Source organism: Rhinichthys klamathensis, unplaced genomic scaffold, assembly GCF_029890125.1.
Source record: "Rhinichthys klamathensis goyatoka isolate OS25496 unplaced genomic scaffold, OSU_Roscu_1.1 h1tg000103l_1, whole genome shotgun sequence".
In the NCBI taxonomy this organism is placed as follows: domain Eukaryota; kingdom Metazoa; phylum Chordata; class Actinopteri; order Cypriniformes; family Leuciscidae; genus Rhinichthys; species Rhinichthys klamathensis.
This window is the reverse complement of record NW_026606642.1, coordinates 3,672,137-3,698,222: the sequence shown is the minus strand read 5'-3', so window position 1 is coordinate 3,698,222 and position 26,086 is coordinate 3,672,137. Positions and strand designations below refer to the sequence as shown.

Sequence of the window (26,086 nt, the reverse complement as noted above, 5' to 3'; positions counted from 1 at the left end):
GTTTGTATTTTGCAGTGTGTTTTTATTTGACCATTGTTAGACAGGCTTGTAGGTTACATCTCTCCTTCAGCCGACGATAAAGGCGAAAGTATTGGCTTGTTTTTTAGTTATTCGACAGAAATGTACAGTCTAGGTTCTTGACGCCCAGCCGACGCTGAAACCGAAAGTACATGTTTTGTATCTGATTGCTTTATTTTGACAGGAATTACTTTTTAAAAATGTTTTATTTGTGTTTAGCTTTTTATATTTTGTATTAGCTCTAATCTTATATTCGAAAGAAATGCATTTATCAGTTGTAAAGTCATAGCACCATATGTCTCGTTATATAAGGTCGTATGATGATCTGGTATAAAACGTAATCTTAAAATATAATTTAGCGTCATAATGTATATGCATGCATGTATTTTACATAGATGCAAGTGCATACATTTATCAAATACTTGAACACAATGTTAGTTTGCCTCCAATTGTAATGCTTACAATGTAAATGAAAACTGTTATTTATGTGGGAGATTCAAACAGCAAGACTAAAATGTCAATAAATGGTAAAACACATTGTATCTCAATGTGGTGGAAAGTAGCACAATTCTAATAAAATACTAAATCAAAATATTTTATTGGAAATGTTTCAATATTCATAATAGGAAATATTCATAATGAAGTTGAATATGAGAGAGGCTTAATTGCATAACCTCTGCAGATTTTGCAAGATGTTTAATGACAAAATAAATGGGATCATGTTGAGTCTTCTGTTGAGAACCATTTTTTTCACACTGGTGGGATTTGAGGGATGCAAACTATTATAAAACCTGAAAACATTCACTGATGCTCAAGAAGGAAACTGTACATCTGGTACTGGGGGTGTTTAGAGCATCTCCAACACAAAGTTTGTTTGTAGAAGCAAATGTTATCTCTCTAGAAAACAGACGCCTATCCCTCTCCCACACACACACACACACAAACACACACAGAGAGAGTGCATGCATACTCTACGTGATGTAGTCTTGTAGATTAGACTAGTGCGGGTGCGCATTTAGAGTGCACACTTTCACTGCGTAATAAAAATCACAACAGTGCAGTTTTCTCTAAATATCAGCATGATAAATGTGATATTGATTTTATACAAGTTTAATAAACAAGAAGTTAATGTTAAGTGACTTACATTTTAGACACCATATTGCCTGTTTTTGCTCTATTTCCGCCAACGAAAATAATTCAAAACAAAGCCACACACGGCGGTGCTTCCTTACTGAGCGAATCAGCTTTTTGAACGAATCAGTTGACTAGGATATATTAAAGTCCCTGTAAAGTCAAAATTAAGTGTGTGTTCTGAGTTTGTCACACCACAGAAACATGTGTTATTAGCCACCCAGCCAAATTTGAATGAAAAAAAAGTCGGCAAGTACATAAATAAGCTTTCAAAATCTTGAAAAAATGAGCAGTAGGCCTAGTCTCTGCTCTCAATCGCTGGGGGCGTGTCCACTGGCTGAGCTGAAACCACGCCCACTCGCACTCACCAGTTCTTCTTCTTCTTTCGGAGTTTTTTGGCGGTTGGCAAACCAGCTAAATGGTGCATTTACCGCCACCAACTGGACAGGAGTGTGAAGCGTTAATCGAGTAATAAAAAAATATATATATATTCTGTTAACCAATCCTGTTTCCCACCTCATTAAAGCACTATATACCCTTTTCTCTTTCTGTGCGTTTTGAAATATGCTTTTTACTGACAATGTATTAATACCTATGTAACTTAATGATTCTGTAAAATGTATTCTTTCTCTGTTGTATTCTGTGCAATGAATCAACACGTGTTCAACTGTTTCTGACAAAACACATTTATCACAATTCATAGATTCTCTTTTCCCTAATATAAACAGTGAATGATATTCGAAGCCTAGATATTATGGAGTCTTCCATTCTGCTTCCGTATTTATTTCTCTCAACCCCAACTTTATTTAGAATTTTATACAAATGTCTACCTTTTGTCTCCTTGTCCCATTTATGTTGCCACATCTTGTTTAGAGCATATTTTATTATTGCTTTAACTTCAGTTTTACTCAGTGATACATTAATGTCTATTACATTGCGTTTTAAAGATCTCTTTGCCAACTGATCAACCTCCTCATTACCCTCTACCCCCACATGTGCTGGAACCCATACAAATGAAATGTTTACTCCTATTCTGTATATTCTGTACAGATTTGGTAGCACTTCATACAAGATATCCTGCCTGGACGCTGACTTTCCACTATTTATACTCATTAAAGCTGAATAGGAGTCTGAGCAAATCACTACATCCATAGGATGAACGTCTTCCACCCATTGAAGTGCCATTAAAATTCCAATCATTTCTGTGGTATATACTGAAACATGATCTGTAATTCTCTTTTCAATGCTATATTTAAAATGGGGAATATAAACTGCTGCTGCTGTATGTCCAGTGTCTGGATTTTTAGATCCATCCATAAATATTTGAATACTATTGTAATATTCTTGACTTAGGTGCTGCTTCACAACTATATCCTTTGTTAAAATTATTTCCTTTGTTTGCATCTTGTCTTGCAATGTTAGATCTACATCGGGTTTAGGGAAAAGCCATGGAGGTATTGATGGTATTACCACTGTGGGACTAACATTTATATTATTTATTTCTATGTTCTGGGCTTCTTTTTCTACATTCCATCCTGTTACGATTTGCGTGGAAGCAAAGGCTGAAGTCGGATCTAAACGCAGCAGTAGACTTTAATACAGATTCAGAACAGACACTCGTGGTACGCACATTCAAACATACATTCAATCACTGACCATGAACAAAAGAGAAGACAGGATATAAATACACAGAGGGGATCAGGGAACAAGACACAGCTGGGGCAAATCAGAACAACGAGCGGGACCATACAACCTAACAAGACAACACACCTGAAACAAGGGACCTAATAATGACATGACTAGGATAACAGACTACAATTAACAAGGCACAAACTGAATAAAAGACCAAAGACAGAGAAACCACAAACCAGAAACATGACAAAATGAATAACACCGTAACACATCCAAAACTATTTATTTCTCCTTTTCCATACTCCCAGCACTTTTCTAGAATCTTTTTCACTGGGTGATTCTCATCGTGTCCCTTTAGTGTACTCCAATATGACATTTTTAACTGTAACCTCCTAACATCCAGAGGCATTTCTGCCATTTCTACCTGCATTGCTGGAATAGGGGATGTTCTGAATGCCCCACAACTTATTCGTAATGCTTTCGACAGAATAACATTTATTTTATTTAACTTGGATGCTGATGCTGAGCTATATACTATGCATCCGTAATCTATTACTGGTCTAATCATTGCACAATATATTATTTTTAATGATTGCTGACTTGCACCCCAATCTACCCCTGCGAGACATCTTAAAACGTTTATTCCTTTTTTAAATGTATCTATTATTTTCTTTATATGACTGTCAAATTTAAGTTTTGAATCCAACAATAACCCCAAATATCGAATTTCCGATACTTGTCCTAAGATTTGTTCATATAGTTTTAATTTTATTTGTGGACTACTCTTCTTTTTTGAGAAACAAATAACTTGCGTTTTTTCTGACAATTTGAAACCCCAGTTGTTTACCCATTTTTCCACCTCCTCTACTGCTCTCTGCATGCTTTTTTCAATAAATTTAATATTCCGTCCTCTTTTCCACATGGCTCCATCATCTGCATATAGGGATTTTCCTATTCCTTGTCCTACTTGAGAAAATATGTCATTAATCATTAAACAAAATTGGGCTACAAACACTACCTTGAGGAGTACCGTTATCTATTGTGTATATTTTTGAATAACTTGAACCGATCTTGACCTGTATTGTACGCTTGAAAAGGAAATCCATTATCCAATTAATACCTATTTTATCCAACTTAATTAATAATCCCTCCTTCCACAACATATATGCTTTTTCCACGTCAAAAAACACTCCAACTAATACTTCTTTATTTATAAATGCTTTTCTGATTTCTGACTCTAGACATATGATAGAATCCATTGTATTGCGACCCTTTCTAAATCCACTTTGATATGGGCATAAAAGATTTTTATTCTCTATTGTGTAATTTAGTCTAGCTATTACCATTCTTTCCATTACTTTACATAAGTTCGATGTTAGTGCGATTGGTCTATAGTTAACTGCTCTGGAATGATCTTTCCCAGGTTTAGCTATTGGAACAACTACTCCATGTTTCCAGGAAGAAGGAAGTTTTCCTTCCTCCCATACTTTATTGAACAGATGTAATATGATATTCAACGATATATCTGATAAGTTCTTTATCATCTCATTACATATGTCATCCTTTCCTGGAGATGTATTTCTTAAACCTACCAATACCTGTTTGAGTTCATACAAAGTAAAATCTTCATCCAAAGTGCTTTCAGAGGGCCTTCTTTGGACCATGATATTAGGATTATCTCTTATTGCTTGCTCTCTTTGCCTTCTCATATCCTCTGATATGTTACAATTACTATGAATCTTTACAAATGCTTTTGCTAATACCTCTGCTTTTTCGCTTTCAACTATTATACATTTTTCCTAATCTATTATTACAGGTATACACTCACCGGCCACTTTATTAGGTACACCTGTCCAACTGCTCGTTAACACTTAATTTCTAAGCAGCCTATCACATGGCGGCAACTCAGTGCATTTAGGCATGTAGACATGGTCAAGACAATCTCCTGCAGTTCAAACCGAGCATCAGTATGGGGAAGAAAGTTGATTTGAGTGACTTTGAACGTGGCATGATTGTTGGTGCCAGAAGGGCTGGTCTGAGTATTTCAGAAACTGCTAATCTACTGGGATTTTCACGCACAACCATCTCTAGGGTTTACAGAGAATGGTCCGAAAAAGAAAAAACATCCAGTGAGCGGCAGTTCTGTGGGCGGAAATGCCTTGTTGATGCCAGAGGTCAGAGGAGAATGGCCAGACTGGTTCGAGCTGATAGAAGGGCAACAGTGACTGAAATAACCACTCGTTACAACCGAGGTATGCAGCAAAGCATTTGTGAAGCCACAACACGCACAACCTTGAGGCGGATGGGCTACAACAGCAGAAGACTCCACCGGGTACCACTCATCTCCACTACAAATAGGAAAAAGAGGCTACAATTTGCAAGAGCTCACCAAAATTGAAAAGTTGAAGACTGGAAAAATGTTGCCTGGTCTGATGAGTCTCGATTTCTGTTGAGACATTCAGATGTTAGAGTCAGAATTTGGCGTAAACAGAATGAGAACATGGAACCATCATGCCTTGTTACCACTGTGCAGGCTGGTGGTGGTGGTGTAATGGTGTGGGGGGTGTTTTCCTGGCACACTTTAGGCCCCTTAGTGCCAATTGGGCATCGTTTAAATGCCACGGCCTACCTGAGCATTGTTTCTGACCATGTCCATCCCTTTATGGCCACCATGTACCCATCCTCTGATGGCTACTTCCACCATGTCACAAAGCTCTAATCATTTCAAATTGGTTTCTTGAACATGACAATGAGTTCACTGTACTAAAATGGCCTCCACAGTCACCAGATCTCAACCCAATAGAGCATCTTTGGGATGTGGTGGAACGGGAGATTCGCATCATGGATGTGCAGCCGACAAATCTGCGGCAACTGTGTGATGCCATCATGTCAATATGGACCAAACTCCCTGAGGAATGCTTCCAGCACCTTGTTGAATCTATGCCACGAAGAATTGAGGCAGTTCTGAAGGCAAAAGGGGGTCCAACCCGTTACTAGCATGGGGTACCTAATAAAGTGGCCGGTGAGTGTAGTTCTATAACATTTATTCCCTCCCATTTTCCTAATCATGCCCCATAATTCACTTATATCAACTCTCTCACCAATTTCATCGCAGAATTGTCTCCAGTAGTTTCTTTTAGCAGATCTAATTACTTTTCTAACCACTGCCTGATATCTTTTGTATACTATTACATCCTGAAATGAATAAGTTTTCTTTACCTTTTTAAACGCTTTATTTCTAACTGAGATTACCTCACTGCATTTCTCTGTCCACCATGGTACACTTTTCCCTTTTATTTCTCCTGAACTTTTCCCAATTACCTCCTCAGCGCTACTACAAATGATCTCATTAATTGTATTATTTAATTCCTCAGGTTCCTGTTTATCAATTATTACTCCTAACAATTTAGCCTCACTAACTTCCTTAAACTTTTTCCAGTCTGCCGTTTTAAAATTTCCACCTGGGAATTTTCTGTTTTATATTTTCTTCCACTTCTATACCTGATGGGATAATGATCACTACCTATTGTATTTTGATCAAGCACTTCCCACTTGCATTGTCTTGCCAGGCTTTGAGACACTATAGTTAAGTCTATTGCTGACTGATGACCTCTTGCAACATCTATCCTTGTTGCTCTTCCATCATTTAAACACACTAGATCATTATCATCTAATATACTTTCCACAATATTTCCATTATGATCATTAACTTGACTACCCCACATCGTACTATGTGCGTTGAAGTCCCCACACCACACTAATTTAAAACTTCCCTCACCACCAACTTTTTGTCTTAAATCTTCTTTAAGCCTATCACAAGGATTATAATAGTTAATTATTCTTATTTTCTGATTTCTTGTACACACCTCCACCACTATCGATTCAACTTCCCCATTCACATCTATCTCCCGAAATTCTATTCCTTTTTTAATTAAAGTTACTACACCACCACCATTTTTTTTCCTATCATTACGTAATATTGCATATTGAGGAACAACAAAGTTTCAATGAGGTTTTAGCCAAGATTCTTGTATGCAAATAATATGAGGTTTTTCTTCATATTCATCAATATATTTTTTTAATTCTTGCCCATTTGCAATTAGGCTTCTTGCATGCACTGCAATATTATCAGTACCATTACAAACCTCCACATGAAGCCTGCGAGTTTGTTATTTGCATCTTTAATTTCTCGTTTACCTGTTCAACTGTTAATCCGTCTGCCTGCAAGTACTTTTCTGCTGCTCTAATTATTATTCTTATTCTTTCTGTTCGGCTTTTTGTTTGTGCTGAGCAATTTATTACTTCCGCCATAAAGGTGGTAAACGCCAGTTTGTCTACATTGATGGTGGTGTTTGTACTTATTTTCTCTCGGGTCTGCCTCTGCATTCTTTGTTCATCTTCACTCTCTTGTGCATTTCTCTGTTCTTCTGTTCCTTTCACTCTTTTTATGGCCTCAGCATAACTTATGGCATTTTATCCTCGTCAAAATTCAGCATCACCGATAAGCTGTCCATTCTCTCCTTATTATTGGTGTACTTTAATCGTTTAGCTTCAATCACTGAGGCGCCTGATATGCTTTTCTTGATTACCTCTTCGGACACATTAGTGGGGATTCCTGTGATCACTCCTCTCACCCATTTTCTCTCTCCCACTACGGAGCAATTTACTTTTTGTCCCATCAAAGATTTTAGCCCAAGAGCTTTCTTTTGTTGATTGCTATCCTTACAGAACAGCAACAGTTTACTTTCCTGTAACATCCTAGCATTTTATATGTCTCCAATCGTTTCTTTTATCGCTTTTGACAGTTTTAAAGGATTCAAAGAACTCATAACTTCTGTCATGAATTTTATTATTACCTTATACTCCTCTTTCCTCCTTCTAGTCTGATGGTTTTCTCTCTCGCTATCCTTTCCCGATACTTGGCTAACACTCTTTTTCCTTTTCCGATTTTCTACCAAGTTCCATTTATTTTGATTACAACCTTCAATCCCACCGCCTGGATCTTCTTCCATTTCCGGATCACTTCCAGAACTTCCTTCCATCAACGCTCCAGTCACTGCCCAGTGTTGCCAACCGCCTCGTTCCGTGTCCCCGTTCACAAACCACTTCACTCCTAACCGCAGACATCAGTCACGCTACCACCAGTTTCGCACTCACCAGTTGTCTGCGCGAGGGGAGGATAAAGGCCGAGGCGGGAGATAGTCGGTTCGGGCCCATTCACTAGTAACAGCGGATTATCAGTGAATCCCAGTTGTCTCCGACGAAAGTTTATAAAACTATCCCGTATAAAATTATCACTACAGAGGTGTTGGCGGTGATCCTCAGCTCTCTATCAAGGTGTCTCTTCACAATTAATCCACCTCTTCTTGATATGATCTTTTTTCAGAAATGTAAATAAGGACACCGATCTGTTTTGTATGTGACCGCATCCAGGTACTACGCATTCCGTGACGAAGGCATAGCTAGCTAGCAAACTGTAGGCTGTAGTTACTAATAATACTGACTCGCGATTGAGTGGCAAACTGATGTTAACTCTATTTATATTGTTAGGGGAGGGGCCAGCCTGGCTCCAACGCGTCATCAAGTAGGGGCGTGTCCAGGAGCTCAAGGGCATCAGTGCGTCATCAAGACCCGTTAGCCCCACCCAAAAAATCCGGAACACAGCAATTATGAAAAACTGTTAAACGGTCTAACTCCACAATTCAGTAGGCTATTTGTAATACGTTTTAGCAATACATTTCTAACCTTTATTATGTGTTTAGAATGTAGAATTGCGTTTACCGGGATTTTAAGATAGTCAAATTATTATTTCCTTGAATGAATCAGCCGTTTGAATGAATCATTTGAATATCAATGATTCGCTCATTAAAAGTGACTTGCTGCCCCTTACTGGCGGTTTCAGTTTCACATTTAAAGTATCTTTTCTTGTTTTAAATCATTTTAAAGATCAATATTGCAAAGATTTATTTTGTTGATACTGATTTCATTTGATTGGTAACAGCCCTATCTTATTTTTATAATTTAATTTGATTAAATTTGTCAAATTGACAGTTGAATTAGGTTCAAAAATGGCTTTTAGAGGTAAAAATGCCTTTTATTGGGTAAGAATCAATTGAAACATATTGGAAAATATAATTTCTGTCACTGCTGTGAACTGACCACAACTCATAGTATGAAGAATATCAACATCTTTAGGAGTCTCTGTCCACGGCAGTCCTAAACCTGCCAAAGTACCAACACAAAAAACACACGCAGCAAAATATCGCCTATAATCGTTAGAGAAAATCCCAGAAAATATCGAGATATAATTTTGTCAATATCGCACACCCCATGTTCACACAAAGAACGATAATAAAGATCACTATATTAGCATCCACCCCCAATAGAATCTGTCTGCAGCCTGCAAGACTTCAGGTTACGCCCACTTCAAGTTTATCACTGTTTTCTTCTTTTTTCTTAAAGCAGCTGCACAGACCGGTCAATGTATGATATCAAAGTACCGCGAGAACGATTAGAGATCAGACTGTTCTGTATGCTTTTGAATCGCTCTCGCACGAGTTTAACATAAACTGAACATTGATTAAACTGACTATTAGCTGTTCAAAAACTGAAATGCTTGTTTTGGTATACAGTAAAGCAGCTGCAATCTGCATTGGTGCCAGGGTAGCCTACTGATAATTTATTGCAAGAAACCATATTGCAATGTATTGTTTTATGAATTATTCGTCCCACCTCAACTAAAGTGTGGAGCAATCACTAATATATCCTTTTGGAATTGGGCTGTATTTATTTTTTTATAAATAATTTTAAACATCTTTTGATGTCTTATTGTATGCCTGATTTGCTGTTGATTAAAATGAGCTAATTTTGACTGATATCAACAGCACTGCTGAACAAATCTTTTGATACTTTTGAGGAAAATGAACAAGCACACCCATAACAAAATCTTTTAATTGAAAGCAAAAACAATGAGGGTTAAAGGACAGTTGAGGAATCGTCACTTAAAGCAACACAGCTGCACGAAAAATAATGAGGAAAAAACAGTCATAAACTGGTATAGAAAACAATAAATTAGGCAACATGTTTACTACAAGACAAATTAAGATGATTTACCCTGATCATCCAATTAAAAAAGGCTTGTAATGCATCACACTTCTCTCTTGAGCATCCACATGTTTTCACCTTTTTAAATATTTGTATGATTTTAAGATTCATCTTTTCTATGAAGGTAATATGAAGGATTCATAGTCAGTCACTGCTGAAATGCATGGGTTAAAATATGTAATGTTATGTGAAATAGCTTATGCAGGACCAAATAAAAAATATGACCTTTTTATGATTCCTTCTTGTTAAAATGAACACTGCACGTGTTATGCAACCTAATGAGCAGAATTATGAATCAGGATGTTGTTTGTATGATGGTTATTAAGTTGCATAAGATCCTTCATGAGACTCATGTATGATTGTCTGGCGAGTGAACATGTGAATCAGTGATGTTCTTCTGCTTTTTGTTTACATGTTACATTATGAATCAAGACAGATTTCTCGATTCACAATCTTTATGAACACTGTCACAGCACTTTCCTGATGTATAACGTTGTTCAGCTCATAATGAACTGTTCATTTCTTCTTCAGGCTACTTCAGGTGTTGATTCAGAAGAAGAGTCTGTGTCAGTGAAGAAGGGAGATCCAGTCACTCTAAACACTGGTGTTCAAACAAACAAACAAAAACTAATTACATGGTTATATAAAGGCATTTGCATCGCTCAAATCACTGGAGATCAGAGTAAGATCTGTACAGATGTTCAGTGTAAAGGTGGTGCGAGATTCAGAGACAGACTGAAGCTGGATCATCAGACTGGATCTCTGACCATCATGAACATCAGAAACAAACACTCTGGAGAATATACACTGGAGATCATCAGCAACAGAGGCAGAGTCAGTGAAAAGATTTTCAGTGTTTCTGTCACTGGTGAGTCATTATGTTTAAAAGCAAGTCTTGTTCATTTAAATCACATCATTAATGTTGTGGGAGCCATTAGCTATTGTTGATGTAGTGGTGGTGGTCAACACTAGAGGGCAGTGTGCTTGTGCTATAGTAGCGAAGGTCATGGTGGCACAGCGCACAGGCGCGCCAGCTGATTTAATGCACAGGTGTTGCGAGGGAAAGGATGCTAGGGTGGCGGGGAGATCACACGGTTTTTACCGCTGGCACGCCACAGCTAGATTAGTCCTCACGTTTGCATATACTCTGAACTCTGAACCCAAAGACGCTAAACGTTGTGGACTTCAAATTCATCCGAAGTGGACAAACAGCGCGTCAAAAACAGGATCTAGCCCTCACCCTGCCGAGTGTCTGATTTGTGTTAAGACAGTCACTACAAATGTGTTCAGTGAACTATTTTGCTTTGACATTCAGAGGTGTTTTTTTTTTCTCTTTACCTTTAAAATCTCGTTATTGTTCATATAAGTTACACTGTTGCAAAACCTGTTTTAGTTTCGTGTTCAACATTTTCATAAAGAGATATGAATTGAGCATTTTAGTCCAAATTTTCTGAAGATAGTAAATCACTTTATATGATGGTCAAATTTAACTTTAACTTTTATTCGTATATATTAGGGATGGGCATTTTCAAAAATATTGCATTAGAATATTTGGGCTCATAAAGAAGGAATATCCTAATATTTGTTTATTTAAATGAAGTTTAACAAGAAAGGCATTACTTTTTAGTTTTTTTAAATAGTTTTTATCACAAGTTATTAACAAGCTTACAAAATATACACAACATCCTTACATTATTTCTTCAGATTTTCTTTTAGTTGAAAACATAAAAAAATGTGTGTAAACAATAGAATAAAAGCATCAAGCCTAACTATCTTTGCAACTTTTCACAGTGATAATTCGGTAACGCTTCCTTTTACAGTACTTACGTGTATTTACAGTGTTTACCTAGAATGTACTGGCTAATATAAGGTAAGGTGAGTTACCTTAAGGTGAGTTAGGGGAGGGTTCAGGGTTAGTAACTAGTTATTACCCAGTAATTGTCATTACTATAATAAGTACATAGTATGTACATGGGTAACTGGACTGTAAAAGGAAACGTTACCGATAATTCTTTACTTTATACCTCTCTTACATTTCTCTTACATGTTATAACTGTCATTTATAACATCTGACCTGCATTGCTTCAAAAAGCATTCAAATACATCAAAAAAGAGGAACATCCATCCGTAAACACTCAATTTTTAAAGTAGAATCATAAGTTTTATAATTCTGCCATTTGATTACATAAAGACTATGCAACAGAGAATTGTTCTTATAATTACAGATTCGAAGTCATGTCTCCAAGCAATGCCATCCCTTTATTTCTTTATAAACTGCTTGAACTAGAGCCTCATCAATTTAATATCTGGTTTTGTTTCCTGGACACTGAAATCAGAGGAAATGAGGAAATAGACTCTGCCGTAAGAGTCATTATCAGCAGATGTCAGAATTCACACAACACCTCTATGGATAAACCAATAATTCATTTCTATATTAATAACAAATGGAATACGGAATGGGATTAATATGCTATGAACAAACTTCCTTAAATCAGCACCAATGTTGGAAGAATGATTGCAATCAAATCTCAAACCGATGGGATCAGATTGTTTAAACCCGTTGCAGAATAGGCCATGCAGGATGACACACACGTTTGTAATACTAGGAGAAGATCCAACAACATGTTATTTCTGTCAAAACTCTCTATCACTGAATTATTAGATTAAAAAAATAATGAAATAAATAATAATAATATATATAATTAATAATAGTAGCTCGAGAAACAGTATTATAGTTGCACATGTGCAACTGTAATAGATTGATTTTAACCCTGTGAGAAACTTTTTTTTTATTCAGTTTACATATTGAATATTTAAAAAAAAGTTCCACCAAACGAAGTTTTGTTGATACAGTGTCAGTGTCAGTGATGGAGGGAGATTCAGTCACTCTAAACACTGGATTTAAAGGCGAACAAGAACGAATTAAGTGGTATTTTCAGGACAGACGCATCGCTGAAATCACTGGAGATCAGAGTAAGATCTGTACAGATGTTCAGTGTAAAGAGAGATTCAGAGACAGACTGAAGCTGGATCATCAGACTGGATCTCTGAACATCACACACACCAGAAACACACACTCTGGAGAATATAAACTACAGATCAGCAGCAGCAGATTCAGCATCACTAAGATCTTCAGTGTTTCTGTCACTTGAGAGTTTCATTTCATCATTCAGTGCATTTTCACTTGATTATTTTTATAAAACAGCCTGCAATAGTGCAACTTAAATCCTCCCAGTAAATGTTTTAATTGTGGATAATCTCCATGACCATATGCACATCAAAGACTGACAATTATCACATTGAGTTTTGTCACATTATGAATTTTACAATTTTGAATTCTTTCGTTAATAATAAAGAAAAATGCACAATATTAGTCAGTTTTCATGTGAATCTGCTGATTTCGCTGCTGTTGCTCAAAAACACACCATTTATCAAATGAATCAACATCATACAACTTTATACTGAAAGGATAAAGGTGTAAATATCATTCAACAATATTGATTAAATAGAGTTGATTATCAGTCGATCTCTAGCAATAATCTGTATGTGTCTTCATCTGTTCCAGATTCAGATGATATAGAAGAAATATGTGCTGCTGCTGCTGGTGTTCTTGTGGCTGGAGCTGCTGCTGCTGCTGGATTTGCGGTTACAAAATATTTAAATCTGCCCTAGAATGTGAAATTGAATTTATTTTGACATATTTAAATAACAAGAGTTCAGTACATGGACATGACATACAGTGAGGCTCAAACACCATTGTTTTCTCCTTCTTACTTAAATCTCGTTTTTGAAAAACACCCCTGAAAAATAGGCGAATCTCCACATAACACCGACTGTGACGCAACAGTCGGGATCATTAATTTGTATGCCTCCAAATATTTGCATATGCCAGCCCAATGTTCAATGACAGGCGGAACTGCACAGCCGAAGCATGGCAGTTGTTCAGTGTTTGGATGTACAAATGAACACAAAAGTATTTAGTTCCTTCATCCGAGCCTCTGAAGAAACAATGGGTTAATTTTATTTTCTCTGGAAATTTCCAAACATTTCACTGACGAGACTGTTTCCTCAACTTGGGCCAATACAGAGCTGGCCTCGATCGATCGAGCTATCAAGCAACACTTTCTGTAATTGTTCAAGTTCAGACAGGTAATCTTTCTCTGAAAATCGTTCAATTCTGTATTTACATCATCGTGTTTGCATTGGTGAAAGCATTAGAGAGAGTGCAGAAACTGCGTTGCAAATGATAAGATCTTCATTCTTGTGATCAACACACTGTCATCTGCTCAATGCTCATCAGGGCAACATTTTATGTGATGGGAATTGATCTAAATACTTTAAAAACATCTCACGATTCGTTAATCTCGATAGCAGTAATAGTAAAAACGTATAATAGCTGTAGTAAAAGTATTCGAGAGAGTTTCACATGTAATACGTAGATATTTCATATGCAAGCATGTCAGCCAATCACAGCAGAGGCCGGTTACACACAGCAGACACGCCCCTTCAAACAGAGCGTTTGGGCTCAGGGCTGAAATCAGGCTAGGAAAAATGCCTTTTATTTCTAAATTATGACTATTTTTGATCTAAAAAACATACTAACATTATAAGAGCAACCCAGTAAACATTATACAATAAAAATAATTAGGGCACCTTTAAACAAACAAGCTATTACATACAGCTGATAGTAGAAAATATAAATAAGATATTTAATGTGCAAAATAATCTTTAAAAACATTTAAAACCAAAAGTATTTGTATTCTAATTGACCAAAGAGTTTGTTGTTGTTGTTCAAACAGGATGATGATGATCATGATCAGGTGAGATACTGTGAGCTCTGAATATCTGTCTGCGAAACACTGACTTTACTACAGATTGGCATTTGTTAATAGTGTGTATCAGGGCTGGTTGCATGAAAACTCTTTATTGACTGTATCCCTAAGGGGAAAATTTCCCTGTGGAAAGTAATTTCTTTACGTAAGTGTTTATAATAAGCATTTCACGATAGTTTCTGGCTAAACACAGCAATAGGGAATCAGTTGCGATAGTTTTGACATCTCCCATAAACAGAACAACCGACCGCTTACTTTTAAACATGTTTAACTCACACCTGTATGATTTAAAGGCACACATTTTCATCAGGCAAAACTGCTTCTCTTTTGAACTTCACTACAAAAATCTGTGTGCCACTCAAACCAGACTTCACTCTAGGCTGCAGGATACATTCCTCTTTCATCCTCATCATTTTTACCAAAAACATGTTTTAGGTGGACAGATACAGTACAAAGAACATCAAAATAATTCAGGATGTTGAAAAATAACAAAGTATTTTCTGCTATCTAAATGCTTTTTAATCTTCGCTTTTGCTTCAATGAAAATGAACAAGTGCGTCGTGACGTGGATGTTCAAGTAAGCCAGATATGCACAGATTCTGCGCAATACAATGTATTTAATATATCATGATGAATCACGAGTATTTGCTCTAAATCTGTGCATATTTGTCTCACACACACTCCCCCAGTAAAGTGAGGAAACAATAACACACTAAACTGGCGAGTGATTTGACAGCGTTATCCGCCACAGTTGATTTTTAATCGCATTTGTTCATTTCAACCCCTGGTTGCAACACATAACAGAACTAAAGGAAAGACTTAAACAATTACAGGATAATACTTAAAGATGAGCTTAAGGTTTTTTTCTTGCAACCCATGTTTCACTAAGGGCTCCATTTAAACTTCGTCTCAGGGGAAAATGAGAGAGTGTTGCACGACCATTCAATAGTATGACTGGATTTCTAACAATGGAAATCTTAATGCAAATGGGTGGAGTGTCCCTTTAAGGACTTTGTTGAAACCAGACCGTTTTAGTTTTCTCTGCGTGTTTCATTTATAAATCATCACATAGAATCACTAATAATAACAGGCTTATTTAAGAGAGTGCTTCTCTTGTGTTGTTTTACTTCAGAATAAAGAATAGGCGTCTTTACATTCACAAACATCAGAGAGAAAACACATATCTGTGTGTAACTGAATCATCAATCCTGAACATTTGTTTTTCCTTCTGTGAATCTGCTTCTTCATTTCAGGAGAATGATGTCATAGAAGCAGTGGCCCTTAATAAGAGGACTGAGACTCCACAGATGGATGATGATAATATATTTGCTAGACATTTATTAGATATAATGTAATATATTTGCTAAATATTTATTAGATAAAATTGAATGTTTATCTTCACATAACTAAGAAAAAAAAAAGTTTGTTAGTTTCTTTCTTTGAAAAAAAAAGTTAAGACATTTGAAAAATTGGACATTTTTAACGTTCAGAAATAACATTTAGATAACAATGAGAAAGTTAAGAAAACGTTCTCAGAACATTGTTGTCAGTGGTGAAAGAGAGGAACATTCATGTTGAGTTTTGGATGTCGGTGTTTTACACCTCTATTAACCCTTGGATTCTGTTTGGGGTCATTTTGACCCCACTGGACTTTTCCTTGATTTTTTAAAAATGTTCCCTTCATCTCAGGGCCATGAAACTCTGTGACTTTTCCTACATAATCTATCTTAATATGCACAAAAAAAAACTGGGTTCGATTCGGTTGTTCTAAAGGTGTGTAAAAAATGTTTTACCATTTAAGGGGTTTGGGGTCAAAATGACCCCAATTGAAAATGAATGGGAAAATGAAAAAAATGACTTTTTTTATTTTGTTTGTAAAAAAAATAAAAGTAAATCCATTATAAATCTGAAATGTTCTACATATAAACCAAGGTCTGGTCCTAGAGCATAAATAGAAAGTAGAACAAACTTTCCATCCCATACACACACACAGACACACACACACAAACACACACATGTCATGACTGCAACAGAGAGCATTTTTACAGAAATTGGCAAATAAAATAAACAAAACTGGCATAAATCTAAAAAAAAATACATTTAAATCAAGGTCTGGTCCTAGAGCATAAACACAAAGTGGAACGAGCTTTCTATCTCACACACAGACACAGCCACACACACACAAACACACACATGTATGCATATGTATGCATCCTGTTCATTACAGTTTATTGGTGCTGTTGTTTTGTATTATATTGGTTTATTTACTTGGTTTATTTAATTTATTTTGTTCTAAAATCTCTTGTTCTAAAAAAATAAATAATTGTTGATAAATAATTTTCTGAAATTACATGTTTTTTTTCATAATGCTGACTTGTAATGTTTATGCAAATATATGTATAATAATTTGCAAAAACAAATAATTCAAAATATATCAGACAACAACAACAAACTCTAACTTTGACATATATATTTTGTGAATTGCATAAACTATTTTTATCAAATATATCAAGTTGTGAGGAGAATTTGAAGCGTTTAGACACATGAGTGAAAATGAATGAGTCTCTATGGACCTCTTTTGGACAGATGTGGTCATTGCACTTTAATTTCTTAACTATAAGAAAAACTGTTTTTCGACTAACCACCAGATGGTAGTAAAACTATTTAGATTTAATTATCATCATCTTTAAAGTGATTTTTTCTGTAAAAAATCATTTTTCATGTGCCAATTTATGGCCTAGTTATGTAATTGTGCAGTAAATATGTAAAAAACCTAAACATTTCCAAAAAAACACAGCATTATTGTATAGTTGAGGAGTGAATAAAAAAAATGATATATAGTTTTCCATATAAAAAAATTATATTTCCTTATGCAATCACTCTTTAAAAGTTTGGGGTCAATATGACCTCAAACCACTTAAGCGTTGTCCTTTTTAAACAGTGATTAAGGGTTAACCAGTTAACCTCTCGATCAACCATCTGTGTTAACTCTAAACTGACAGTGTTACCCAGAGATACACCAATACACTCTACACTAGTGCTTGGTTGACAACATTTGTGGTTAAAGATCCAAGATTCATATAACAATTTAGTTACATAAACATATTTGGCATTTTGTAGCAATCAAATATGTTTATGTAACTAAATTGTTATATATTTCATAACTGTTACTGGCTACTGTGCAAGCCTTTTAATGGTGGGAATGGTTCCTGCTTTCATACAATAATAGGATTTATAAATGTTATCATGGCGCCTATTTTTAAAATTTGAATTGATAATAATTTCCATACTGTAACACGACCTCAGTAAGAGAGATATTGTGTGCCTTGGGCTCTGAGCCAATGATCTTTAGATTGTTTCTTTAATTTAGCATTACCAAAGGAAAACGTTTATCGTATATGCATGGTTTTCATACAATGGAAAATAACTTGAAATATCTGTATATTTATATTCAAGATGCCATTAAAACAGATCTGATTCACTTATAACAGAATCTGTGAATTTGTCATGATTGTAGAGTTTTTTCTCCGAATTAACTGAGCTAAGCTAAAGCTGAATCATTTAAAAGCCCTTCAAACGCATGCAGACACACACACTACTGACACACACACTGAAAACAACCACACACTTCCAGTGATACCTTGTTCTTGCAGAACCTATTTGTCCATAAACAGATCAAACCAAATGAGACGTAGACGAGTGTTTTGCACTGGAGATGTACACACACACACACACTGTCTCAAGTAGTTTGAGACTTTAGCAGTCAAACATGAAAATGCTAAATTGGGCCATAAAATAGATAATTGATAAAAGTCCTTGTATTACAAATCAACTTGTGAAGATTTGAAGGGACCGTTTCATCAGTCATATTTAAATCACACAGAATCCCTTGCATTAATTATATTATTTGAGTTATATAAACTGAATTTCTCTGGTAAAGTGAATCTAATTAAAGTAAATCAGAGGGTCTTCTTGTCAAGGAAGTTGTTTTTGTTACTTTATTTTTTTTTGTCTGTCAATGTGTTTTGTAAAAGGCTTAGATCAGTTTAGTTGAAAGTCCAGCTTGGTTTGGACAAATAACACCTAAAATAATTGTAATTGTTATTGGTGTGTGCACACTCACAGACATAAATTTTGTTAGGCAGAAAAAATGGCTTCTTTCAGGGCTTTTATCAAATTACCCCTAGTGTTCTCCCAACATTTATTCAGCAACTGTGAACCCCTTAATAAACCATATTTGGCAATTGTTATACCATCTCCCTCTTGATGCACGACACAACTCGAGCATCAATTTAACATAACATTTAACATAGTGTTTTTTATAAAGTTTGCCATCAACACTAACCCAAACGTTGTCCTTCAGACAAATTTCTCTGCCTCTGAAACAAAAATATTACATTCTTCACTTAAAGCCACAATCTCATCTTCTTCTCGAAGTATTTGAAAGGCAACGGCCCTCAGTCTCACAGCGTATTCTGCTTTTCAGGCCTGTTGTTTGGTCTCTCAAGTCAGTCATCTACAAACATTTCCAAAGTCATCAATTTTCCCTATCAGGTCAGGTCGTGCTGTGCAGACTTGGTCAATGTCAGTCAATCATTTCTCCCCCTTTGTTCACAATAATCATAAATGTGAGAGGCTCTCTTGATAATTTCATGTTGACTTAGCCAATATGTCACTTTGTTGTTTCCCTCAAATCTGCAACATTTTCATTTATCTCAGCCCATGCCAGATGGTGATCTACAACTACACAATTCCAATTTACTTAAACTGATCTTCAAATCTACATTATGTATGACAAAAGTATTACTACCAGACAGAGCTTGATGGCCAATCAACTTAAAGCTTGTCCCATGTTCTGTATTGTCTTTTCATCAAAATTATCAGCTTCTTTAAAATTTGTAATTTGCCTTAACCCATCTGTAATGATAAACTCATTCCAGGGGTTAATGACGCAATATACACACCATTCAGGCGGAATATTAGTGCCACAAACTAATACATACAAGACATAAAGTGCTGTCACCATCACACACACTCGTACTAGACACACATAACTGCTCATTCTCAATGTTCACTTTTCTTTATATTATTGCTAAAAGATTTAAATTTTAAATAAGATTTTAACCTTTCCATTTTTCCTGTAGCTTCTACCTAATTTTACATGGTATCTTAACCACTTTCAAAGCACGTCTTGTTCATTATTCATTTGATTTTTAGAAAAGTCAGCTGGGTTGTTTTGTTTCATTATCATTATTTTACTTCAGCTTGCTCTAGCAGGCCGATAACAGAAAGACAGACACAGTTACCATCCCTTCCTCCAACTCAGGCAGTCTCTCTCACTATAAACAAATAATTTTTCCACCAGCCTCCTAAGGCTGTAACTTAGACAAAATTTGTATTCATTACAATAACCTTTGACCATTCACCTTTGTTATCCAGGCTTTTCTTAAATCAAAAGCTGTCTTCATCTTTAGCCACCACCATGTCTAACGACCTTCAAGAGTTAAAACTATGTCATAGACCTATTAGTTCAAAATCAACACTATGATTTTCCTTGCCCATAAGGCAACCAGTACATAAAAAGTTTTGCTACTGTCTCCACAACAACTAATGGGAATCACTTCATGGCCTCAGCTGGCTCTTGAAAGCCCACTCCTGTTAGCCTGATTATTTATCTATAATCTCCATCAGGGTTTTTTGCCCCTGGCATATTTGCAGACGCTTGTCACAATAAAAAAACAAGCCATACAACTAATGCGGTTTCTTGTGATTGGTATAGAGGAACACTCACGTTTCTGGGTCAGACTGCCTGTAACTCCTCACAGCTCATCCGCCCTAACGATAAAGGATGCTGCTGGCCTCACGGTCATCCGCTCCACTCTCATACCTTTCTCACATAAACACCTCCATCTTGAGATGCCCAATGACTTTACGTGTTCCACTCTGGCTTGGGTTGCCCCCTGTCTGGCCAAAGAAGGTCTTACCCGTCATCGAGATGGTCACTCATGCCCACTGGTAACCGCTCTTTCCAATCACACAATCAGTTCACTTCAACAGAACTCAGCTGTTTTCTGGAGCTTAGGAAAGGCACGTTCAAGAGTCACCAGAGCCATTCCGATTGCCTAATAGTGTTCACACAGGGAGACAGGTCAATAACAACAGTATTTAATCACTTAAATCCATTATCTATCTTAAAAGCAGCAACCTAGCTGCTTAGATTATACTCAGTGAATTTAGATCACAACCGTACATTCAGTGTACTTCATCTGTAGCCGGAGCCATCGGTCCTGAATGGTGGAGACTAAATGAGACAAAGAAGTTACTGGTCCTAAAATAAGCTAATCAAAATGTCATCTCTATCTGTATTATTATTTTAAAGACTTCTTTTAAGGTCCCGTATTATGCCCCTTTTCACAAGATGTAAAATAAGTCTCTGATGTCCCCAGAATGTGTATGTGAAGTTTCAGCTCAAAATACCCTACAGATCATTTTTTACAGCATGTTTAAATTGTCATTTTTTGGGGCTCAGAAAAACGCGCTGTTTTAGTGTGTGCCCTTTAAATGCAAATAAGCTGCTGCTGCCGGCACAGGGGGCGGAGCTTCATGAGCTCGCGCTCAGTCTCTCAGGACAATTTCATCTCACGGAATGATGATAATATCAGAAACTCACAGTAACGGTGTTCATTTCGAGTCGGACAATAATGCCTACAGAGTCAAAGTGCTGCATAGAGATGGAACAGGTATAGTTTAGTAGTTTAATTACGGTTATTATAACGTATTTGTCATCTGCTTGTATGTATCCATTATTTAATAATAGCCTACAAGTCTGCTGTTTCGGACCAGGTCCGAATGATGATCAAACATATACTGATGAGTTTAATAAAGTTTATTGTACATAACACAAAAGATGAAGCGTCAGTTTTACTTCAGAAAATCACCGTAAGAGCTGAGTAAACACAGTAAGTTATAAGAAGTGCGCAAGTTGAGGGAGTTGAGGGAGCATTCGTGTGGGCGGACGTTAGTCAAAAACCTGTTCTACTGACGTCATTAAAGAAGGAAGTAGAGGGATGTAGTCCAAACGGGCCGTTCGATGTAGGCGACTTCTGTTAAATAAAATATCTCGCTTGGCATTGAACTTTGAGCTTTATAATTTTACAGATATTATTTATACTCTAACAACAACATTACACACTAACTAAAGTGTGAAACATGGGATCACGAAGAACGGGACCTTTAAAGTCATTCAGTTTTACTTTTAAAACAAATTGCTCTCTAAATGGTTTCTTTTAACATATGTGTGTCTATGATTCTTCAACTGAAACACTGTGCTTTACTTATCACAGATAACAGCTTTTAGCTGACTCATTGAATGAGAGAGACTCTGAGACTCTATTGGATGGTACACTGCTCTCTCATATACTTCTAACATCAAACTTTTATCTATCATCTTTTAACTCTATCCCAGCTTAAGGCATCTTTGCCAGAAATTACATACGGTTTCAAATAAACATATTATTTATATTTGTCTTTTGCCCACCTCAGGGAATTTAGACATTACAAATTTCCACTCAGATTGAGTCTCTGTTGCACTGGCAGTTTCAGGGACAGCACACATCAGATTTTAGGGTAACACTTTATTTTAAGGTGCTTGTAATAAGCAGTAATTAACAGTTAATAAGACACTTATAAGACCTTATAAGATGCATATAAGATGCATATAAGCATTAACTACTTCATATAAGGGTTAATTAAAGGTCCAGGCCCTGAAGAGATCAGGGAAACTACTCCCTCTTGGGAAGGTCAATTTTTAAGGGACTGGGAGTTTGTGTTACCATTATGTTTGTCCGGCTGTTCTAAAAGTGCAATGTATTGATACTTGAGAAATGTATTATTTAATTTTATTTATTTATTATCATTAGTTAATGCTTATATGCATCTTATATGCATCTTATAAGGTCTTATAAGTGTCTTATTAACTGTTAATTACTGCTTATTACAAGCACCTTAAAATAAAGTGTTACCGATTTTGGATAAGCGAACTGTTTCATTACAGCCAATAACAAACTTATCTTTTGAAAGCAAAACATCAGCTTCTAGTTCTTTCATGGTCAACTTTTCAAGCTGTTTGTTTAATCAGATGCCTTTCAACACATTTTACATTTAGCAACTATTAATTCAGTAGCCTACTGCTTCTGCTTATTTGTTCTTACATAATGCTAATTATTCTAGTTCTCAATAACGTTTCACATTTCTCAATCTCAATTTTAATTGTCAAGTTCTCAATTACCATAACTTAATATCTGACTTCAAAAGTTTTTTTCTCTTCTAGGAGTTTATCAGTCTCCAATCAGGATTCACACTAACTTTGACAAGGCTACTCTGCATCTTTTGCAGTTATTATAAATCATCTTTGAGATCTGTCTCTCTATATTACCTTTACATATTTTGCAACTCACATTTGTTGGAGTCACAAAAGGATTCACTTTAAGACTTCAATCTTTTGACCTTGTTTTTATCTCTTATTTCTCAGACCAAAAATTGTCACTGTCGTTATTTAAACACTGATCTATTTTCAACCCTACATCATTATCAGAAATGTGTCACGTGTTAAATGGTCCTACTGACCACAGTCAAGACAATCTCTGTCATCTGGTTGGTTCGTGTGTCAGCCTCAACTACAGCATCAGACACCTTGCAGTTTGATCACTGTGAGCTTCCAAAGGGCTTCAACTTAACTGCACACCCTTGAAGCAGTGTGTGTCCCATTCAGGAATGTAAACAGACCCACTGATAAGCAGTTCTCTGTATTCCTTTGACCATCCACCAATGGCGGATTCAATCACAATAGCCAAATCATACTCTTCATCATTATTATTGGCAGAACATAATTTCATGAGCAGCACAGAAAAGGCTCAAAATATTCTAATTTATTTTCTGTCTTTACCTTACTAATTTGGTATTATCATCAACAACACTAATTACAAGTACATGTCTAACATCCGGAAACCGGGCGAATAAGCAAGCACTGTTGCTGTTATCCCAGCTTATCTTTTACAAAACATCATCTGCAAATCTCTTCAAAGTGAGATCTTCAGAGCAGAGCTGTTTACAGCATTTGCTCTCTTCTGTCTCACTATTTATTTACTTATTTATTTTCCCGGACTGTTCCGTTACTCTTCATAAAGTGTAACAATTTGTACATCATTATTTTCATTTCCACTGGTTTGAAGCCTTTTTTCCTTCCATCACATTATTGTCTCAGTCTTATCTCTACTGTTTCTCCAAAACAGATTATATTACTCAGTCCGTAAATTACACAGACAACCATTATAGCTACTTGCTTCAATACCCTTATTTTCTTAACATTAATAAAATAAGGCAGATATATCATCATTTCAATCATTATTTTATCAAAATCTAGAATTGTTCCCCATTCTGCTTAAAACATTCTTCATATCATGTTAATCCCTGTCAATCATACAATGCCTTATTTTATTCTAAAACTTTTCATATCATTTAAACATTTTACATTTGACTTCCATAAATTCTATCAGACCATGTCTATGTTCATCACATATAGTTTTCTACTATATTTATCCTTTCTTTTCCCTATATGCCAGTTCCTTCATTATCCTCTCCTTTCTTTTCTCAAACATGCCAGTTCCTTCATTATCTAACCAGTACATGATTGTTTGCACAATCCCCACACACACGTATCTCACACACCAACCTTTTTGTTTTTTCACTTCCCTCTTCCACCAAGTCTCACTTACAGTTCCCTCTATTTCACACAGACAGCCTTATTGCTTCTTGCTACTTCAATCCTTGTCATATAAATTTAAGTTCTATAGACATCTAATGTCATGCATCCATTTACAATCCATTATCTGTTCACATTTTTTACACACATGTTGAACGCAGCCACAACAACCTTTTGTCCCGCTGCCCTGTTCCACTGATTCTCGCACACTCTTAGTCTATTTGTGCTCAGTGTTCCCTCCCTGGGGAAATCATGGTATTTTCTCAGTTTTTTCAATATCTAAAACATACATTTCCCCCCATACTTTCCTAGTTCTACAGAAAACCGGTGTATCAAATTTGGCATGCTTACTCTGAGATTTTCCCATACTGGCTGTTTTCTGTTCCCTGTGGATTTCTCTTCAACGCGCGTTTTCTTTAATCTGTTAGGCGTCCCTAACAAATCCGACTCTTTTCTTTTAACCCAAATCGGTCGGGTTGCACTATTAGTGCCCTCCTAATTATGGTTTACCAAAAAATTCTGGTTCCCCCTAATTAGCCTCAGTACCTAAAAACAATTTGCTCCGTCGTGGAACAACTAATTTTCAGGGTACCTATCTGTTTGAAATCTCTTGATCTGTTACAGTTCTCACTTAATCCCAGATTATTTATCTGCTTGAAATTTCTTGTTCTGTTACAGACCTCAATTAATCTCAGATCATTTTCCCTCGTATCTGTTTGAAATTTCTTGATCTATATAGATCTCAATTAATCTCAGATTACGTACCACAGAAACAGCCTTCAGCCAATATGGTTCAATTTCACTCTTCTCCCCAATTAAACTGAATTTAATTAACTTACCCAAAAGAAAATAAATTGAACTGTCTCTTACCAGAGATGCTTCTGTTGCCACCGGGTTCTTTAGATTCCAGTGGTCGATTCTCCCGGCCCTGATATCGGTCGGCCCCTCTCTCTCAAGTTTACGAGCTAGAGCTGGAACTTACTTAGTCCAGGTGGCCAAACACCGTCCGATCTCAGGTCCAGGAGGCACGTCCAAGGAATATCACTTCTGACACCAAAACTGTTGTGGCAAAAATTCATCTCAAACAACATCACTGCGTAAGAGACACTCAGAGTCAAATTATATAAAATAGAAGTATTTATTCTTGCAAGAATAGGAGCAGTCTAATACACAGTTGTTACCCTGTGCAGAAGAGTGACACACCCCCAGACAGACTGAACTAGCTTTTATCTTAGTTTCAAGGCCTTCTTCCCCCCAGAGCCTTCCTCCCAGTAGTTTTCCATAGACGTCACTAGTTGGCCCACTAAGCTCCCCTGCACCAAATGGCCTTCTGACATCTAGGTCAGAGGTCCTTGTTCGTCTGTTCTCTGGAGTGTCTCCCTCTTCTGCCTCCCCAGGTACATAAACAGAATCTTCTCTCACTACAAGTGAGAGACACACATGTGACATTCTTTGAATCATCTATATTTTACTAAAGATCAATGAATATCATTAAAATTGCCACTACATAATGAATGAACCCCTAAACGGTTCCATATAGAACCTTTTTCATGGTTTTTGTGTAAATATGTTTATCACATGTTATTTGCATGTTTTGTAATCGGGTAAA

The 26,086-nt window shown here is 36.3% G+C and overlaps 1 protein-coding gene across 1 annotated transcript in view; it reads left to right on the top strand.

Annotated features, from left to right (window-relative positions):
* Positions 1-26,086, top strand: part of LOC130087013 (uncharacterized) — a 111,152-nt gene that overhangs the window by 15,198 nt on the left and 69,868 nt on the right. The window lies entirely within an intron of this gene.